Source organism: Ahaetulla prasina, chromosome 12 (genome assembly GCF_028640845.1).
Source record: "Ahaetulla prasina isolate Xishuangbanna chromosome 12, ASM2864084v1, whole genome shotgun sequence".
Taxonomy (NCBI): Eukaryota; Metazoa; Chordata; class Lepidosauria; order Squamata; family Colubridae; genus Ahaetulla; species Ahaetulla prasina.
Genome location: NC_080550.1, coordinates 22,348,549 through 22,354,858, shown reverse-complemented (window position 1 = coordinate 22,354,858; position 6,310 = coordinate 22,348,549). Strand labels below are relative to the sequence as shown.

The window sequence follows — 6,310 nt, the reverse complement described above, 5'->3', positions numbered from 1 at the left end:
GTCCAACCCCCTGGGACCAGTACAGTCCGTGGCCTGTTAGGAACTGGGCCGCATGGGCAACGGCTAAGCAGGCAAAGCTTCAACTGCACATGCGCAGGATCTAGGTTGTACGCAAAACCAATCCCTTTCCTCCTCCCTCCAGCCCATCCCCAGTCCATGGAAGACAATTTTTCTTCCCCACCCCACGCTCCCCAATAGAATGATGCAAGAATTGCAGCCGGGGCTCTTAAAAATAATCTCTATTTTTATGGGAAGGCTGTGAATCTCCTTGAAAAGGCAAAGCCCAGAGGGGGAACCGAGATGGGAAGTTTGGGAAATTAGCAACTGCATCTTCCAGCCAGCCTTTCCAATTTCAAGGGGAGCCAGCTGTGATTCTAACCACCTTTTAATACACATTTTTTTTTACAAGTCGCTCCATCCAGTTCCTGGAGTTTTACTTTTCTTTTCTTTTTTTCCCTCTCCCCCCCCCAACTCTTCGCCTCTGCCTTCTTTGTTAAACATTTTCAGGTAGGGACGCTGCACAAATGCCTGGTGAAGGCAGACAATTTGGAGCTAAGCGAGCCATGCCGAGAACTGACAGGGTTAACCCCCGAGAGCTTGGCCAAAGCGGAGCCTCTGGATCGCGTTCTCCAACAGGTGAGGGTTAATTTGTGGATGCAGGGAGCAGGATTCCAAGTGATGCAATCGAGCAAACAGCAGACTTTCGCTTTGAAAATTTGTCAAGCGACCCAGTGGTTCACCCCCTTGCCGAGTAAAACGTGTTTATTCTGCAACCGAGGCTCGCTGGCACCATCTGCCACGTGCTGCGGCCACATTGGATGGTGGCCTGCAGTGGCTGAGTTCACCCAGCACCCTGAGCCATTGGCTTTTATATCTTTTGAACACCATCTTGGCATTTGCAGCCAATCCGAATTGCAATTAAGCCAGGGTTTGTGAAGGGAGCCCGCTGAAGTTTATTCAGTATCAGTAAACATGGTTAAATGCAACATTTGTGAATTTAGTTGTGTGGAATGATCATGGTTGATAGTGTTTCGTTGACCAGGGATGAATGCTAGAAGTTGGTAGAGTAAGAAAGTGCAAATGTGAGGACAATCAGTAGATAAAACATCTTGCCTTCATTATAAATTACTGGTTTATCACCGTGTGCCCGGTCTTTCATCATCCTGATGTCAGCATTACAGAAAAAAAAACCCCAACTCTAAGTAAAAACTCTGAGGTGTCTTTTTGGTGTCTGTCTGATATGTATCAGCTCTCTTTGTGTTACCAGTCAAGCATTCGGTGTGTGTTACCTTACAACCACACCCTTATGACTTGTCCAGAGAATCTTTTTAAAAAAATCCTGGCTTAGCATTATGTATGAACGTAAGCCACGCTATGAGTTATTTTAAAAACTTGGATGTCCTAAGTCATTGCTGAGCATAATTATGCCTGGATCTTTCGGTTAGCAAGTTCACATTTGACCCATTGAGACATGGATTAATATCTATATTTGTTGCTTAACGTTGAACACAGTGACAAATTTCCCATGTGCGAATTCACTTGGAGAGTTTTTGGATACATTGTGTGTTGCTGTTTGGTTTGGAAACTTTTGAGTATTTTAATAAACTTCTGAAACGTGGAACAGAACTTTAGCATTCTCTACAGCAGGGGTCCAACCCCCTGGGACCAGTACAGTCCGTGGCCTGTTAGGAACTGGGCCGCATGGGCAACGGCTAAGCAGGCAAAGCTTCAACTGCACATGCGCAGGATCTAGGTTGTACGCAAAACCAATCCCTTTCCTCCTCCCTCCAGCCCATCCCCAGTCCATGGAAGACAATTTTTCTTCCCAAATCTGATGCCAGGAAGTTGGTGATGGAATGTTGTACAGCAAAGTTATAGAAATTTTTCTGGACCAAGAGCCCAGACCACAGCAAGATATCCCAAAGAACATGCTAAATTAAGTTCAACACTTTTTAATAGTGTCGATTTAATTTAATCCCATTCCTTTTTTTTTTTAATGACACCAGGCAATCTGGCAAGATAGGCCAGATTAGGAAAAAGAGACCATGTGGATTCCAAAAATTTTACTCTATTGATGTGGCATAGAATAGCAGAATTTTGGAAGCTGAGAAGGACTGTCCCCAAATTGAATCAAGGCCAAGGCTATTCTGAAAGACTTATTCACGCCTCCCCATTTTCCCAGGACCAAGTAGCTGTTTCACATCCCTTCACCAGTCCACATCCTTGCATTCCTCTACAAAAGGGGTCTCCAACCTTGGCAACTTTAAGGCTTGTGGACTTCAACTCCCAGAGTTCCTCAGCCAGCAAAGCTTCACAGAGGCTAGAACTTGCTGTATTAAAATAGAACAAAAGCAAACTAAGTTGAGGACTGGATAATACCATTCAGAAGTGCCAGATGATATTTTTCCATAATCCCCCATTGGAGTAGGTGGAGATGCTAACCTGGCCCTTAAACCAGGGTTTTAAGTTGGCTAGATGGTTACATGGGAGTTAATTGAATATGAGAGGTCCTTGGTGCTCTCTGAACTGGGTCGTCTTCTTACAGACATTTCATGACCAGACTAGGTAACGTCATCACTGCTATCAGGACTAGTACTGATGATGTTACCTAGTTGGGTAACAAAACATCTGCAAGAAAACAACCCAGCTCAGAGAGCACCAAGGACCCCTCCTTTCAGCCCTGAGCTACAATTAGTCTCCTTTACTGTTAATTGAATATTCTTTGGTATGCTTTTTTTTACCATCTTGTTTTTAGTCATCTTTTTAATTTAATTTGGTTGCTTTTAATGGTTTTTATGGATTGTTTTATTATACGTGCGTATGAGATGGATGGCTGTACAAATCCAATTCAGTAAAACTTAACCCATGTAGGGAATCCCAGGTTCAAGAAAGTTGACCTAGATTTTTAGGAAGTTGGATTGCATGCTTGGTAGAATAACACGGGATTGGTCTGTTTTGGCTTTTACACAACATTTGAACGTATTCAGTACTTTTCTTTCTGGTGCCCTTGCAGGATAATATTGCTCTTTTTCAGTGTGTTACTATAAACACGAGGAATAGGTAGCTTAGCTTGGCTAACTTAGTCCAAATCACACATGAATGTAAATATTTCCTAACCCTTTTTCTTTCTATGTATCTCTCCAAGCTGGGGGGGGAGGTTGGAAACCGGAGGAAAAAATTGAGAGTAGATAAATGCAATTGCAAAGCTTTGTTGAATGTGGGTTGGGGGTTTTTTTTGTATCTCCTTTGAATTGCCAGTGAGTGTTTACTGAGGAGGTAAAACGAGTTCCTAGATTGCTGTTTCTGTGACAAGTATCTGCCTGGAAAATAAGAGCTGAAAGTGCCGTGTTATTTCAAGGCTGCTGAGGTTTTTTTTCTTCTTCTTCTTCTCCTTCTCCATGCTGAGCTGAATCATCCTTAATTATAGGAGAACAGAAGCCTCTGGAAAAGCTGAAGTATTTTTGAGGTGGGGAGGGAACCATTAGTTATGATATATTTCTATTCTTTCACTCTCCAGTTGGATAAACTTCACGAAAAACCAGTTAAGACTGCAAAGTGTGTTTTGGTGGCTTTGAAATTATTCCAAAATGAGTATTCTGGCTGCAAGTTAGATCTTGCCCTGCTTCTTACAACCAAAGACAGCTGAAGCAGCTTAAATACACTTTGCCTGTCTCCCACCCCTCCCTCCCTCCCTCCCTTCCTCCCGGTCACACTTCTTAAGCAACACACTATAATTACGTTCGATACTTTTATGAGACAGTACCCTGTTATCGCCAATTGCAACTGTAGGTTTAGCCACCCTTAGCAGATCTGCCCACCTTCGCTTGCTATACCAAGTCACAGACTGCTGTAATCGTAAATAATGGTAAAAGCCACAGTTGGCTGGGTACACAAATTAAATTAAGCTACGATTTTAAAAACAAGTCGTACTGCACCGAAGAAGCCCCAGTGAATAAGCTAATTAATTCACCATGAAAATCACAGACCGTAAATCTTCCCCCCCTCCCCTCCCATCAAAAGTTAACAGTCTTTGAAAAACTTGCCTTCTCTGGCCCCTTGTTTTATAAGCTCACGGTGACTGAGTTCGCACATCTAAGTTCTTAAACCTAGCTTGTTGAATAAGCCAGCTAGCTTAGACAAATCGTTCCATCTATAAATCATGATTTTCAAACCAGATTGCTGAATTCACATGAACAGGCTAAGCCAAAAACCAAACTCTCTGATCATTGTGGGAGCTTCAAGCTTTCAAGAAGAGATTGGACTGCCATCTGTCAGAAATGGTGTAAGGTCTCCTGCTTGGGCGGGGTGGGGGTTGGACTAGATGACCTACAAGGTCTCTTCCAACTCTGTTATTCTGTATCTTTGGGTACAATGTGATTTGTATACCGAGATGATTCAAGGCCATCTGTTTTCTGGTAGAAACCAAATGGTTCCTGACTATTTCAAGAGATCTTTGCCAAGTCTGTAGGACAGAATTCGCTGGTTTAGCACACCTGGGCATGCTAAAGGAAGGACAGCTTTCAGGAATATGGACAGAAGATAATATTTGTAGCTCAGGGTTGAACTGTGGAGTCCTTTGTGTTCTCTGAGTTTGGTAGTTTTCTTGCAGACATTTCATTATCAAACTAGGTAACGTCTTCAGGGCTAGAGAGGAGCGGGGTTTGCTCTCAGCTAGAGAATGAATGAATACCCTCTGAGCAGTGGCTCAGTGGCTAAGACACTGAGCTTGTTGATCGACAGGTCGGCAGTTCAGCGGTTCGAATCCCTAGTGCCGCGTAACAGGGTGAGCTCCCGTGATTTGTCCCAGCTTCTGCCAACCTAGCAGTTCGAAAGCACGTAAAAATGCAAGTAGAAAAAATAGGGATCCCCTTTGGTGGGAAGGCAACGGCGCTCTGTGCGCCTTTGGCGTTGAGTCATGCCGGCCACATGACCACGGAGACGTCTTCAGAGAGCGCTGGCTCTTCGGCTTTGAAACGGAGATGAGCGCCGCCCCCTAGAGTATGGAACGACTATCACATAAAAACTTTACCTTTAGAGAATGAATGAAAGTTTGCAAAAAAACCCCAAAAACAACCCAACTCAGAGAGCACCAATCCAACTCCCCAGTTTTCAAGGAATGTTACTATTCTTGGCAAGTCCCAAAGGTGCTTTTTTTCTGAGAGGCAACTGGACTTTCTTGGAAAAAAAGCCCCTTTGGGATAACCATGACCTGGATGGCTGAGAATCTCCACAGACATTGTTCTTGGCAAGGGTCTCACAAAAGACCCAATGCTTGACTTTGGATGGAGAAATGACAGGTATCATGACAACGCCTGGTCCTGCAGGCATGGGTTTAGAAAGAGAAAGTGGACCTCCAGGCCGTTCAGGTGAGCAAACCTTGGACAGACTTAAGGAAAAGCCCGTCAAATGAGCCTCACCCTTTGCACATGTTAGCAGACTGCTCTTTGTCCTGGTGAAGGAGGCCAGATTTTTGCGGAATTTGTTAACCTGAACAATGGGAGTGACATTGTATACTTTACACTGTAAACACGCGGCTCCTTCAGAAATACCGTAAGCATTTGGATCTGCCAAAGTATCCATTTGAGTGCCCCGTTTGAAGGCTTGCAAACATATTTCTTTGTTTTTAATTAGATCATACAGGTACTCCATTAAGGTCACCATTGCAACCAGAATTTCCATCGCTAAGCTAGGCAGCTATGAAATGAACTGTGTTGCGTGTATGCCTTTTTGTGTATGTGTGTGGCCGTGGTTGTTAAGTGAATTGCTACAGTTATTAAGTCAGGGGTGTCAAACTCGATTTCATTGAGGGCCATTTCAAGGTTGTGTTTGACCTCATGGAGCTGGGATGGGCGCTGCCAGGGTGGTCGTGGCCAGCTCAACATGTGGGGGGGGGGGGGGCCTGTGGTGGCTCGAGTAGTCTGCCAGTGAAAACAGGCTCCCGAGCTCCATTTCTGGCTGCGACGGCCTCCTGCAACCCCCTGCCAGTGAAAACGGAGCCCGGGAGGGCTGCCCACAGCTCTCATGAGCTCTGTTTTCAGCTGCAGTGGCCTCCTTTTTCGCTGGCAGAGGCACCATGGCTCGGTCCTTCACTATTTCCCGGTTTAGGGGCCGGTTTAGCTCACGCTGGTAAAGCCTGTTATTAAGAACACAGTAGCCTGCAATTACTGCAGGTTCGAGCCCGGCCCAAGGTTGACTCAGCCTTCCATCCTTTATAAGGTAGGTAAAATGAGGACCCAGATTGTTGGGGGGGCAATAAGTTGACTTTGTAAAAATATACAAATAGAATGAGACTATTGCCTTATACACTGTA

General features: G+C 44.6%; 1 protein-coding gene across 2 annotated transcripts in view; it reads left to right on the top strand.

The window, feature by feature from the left end:
• The first annotated feature begins 510 nt into the window (after window positions 1-510).
• The window catches only part of LOC131184151 (epithelial splicing regulatory protein 2), a 94,046-nt gene continuing 88,246 nt past the window's right edge, over window positions 511-6,310 (top strand). For both annotated transcript variants that reach the window (XM_058155183.1, XM_058155182.1), the window contains exon 1: window positions 511-636. The gene's annotated coding sequence lies outside the window, so the exon portion shown is untranslated. The remainder of the gene's footprint in view (window positions 637-6,310) is intronic.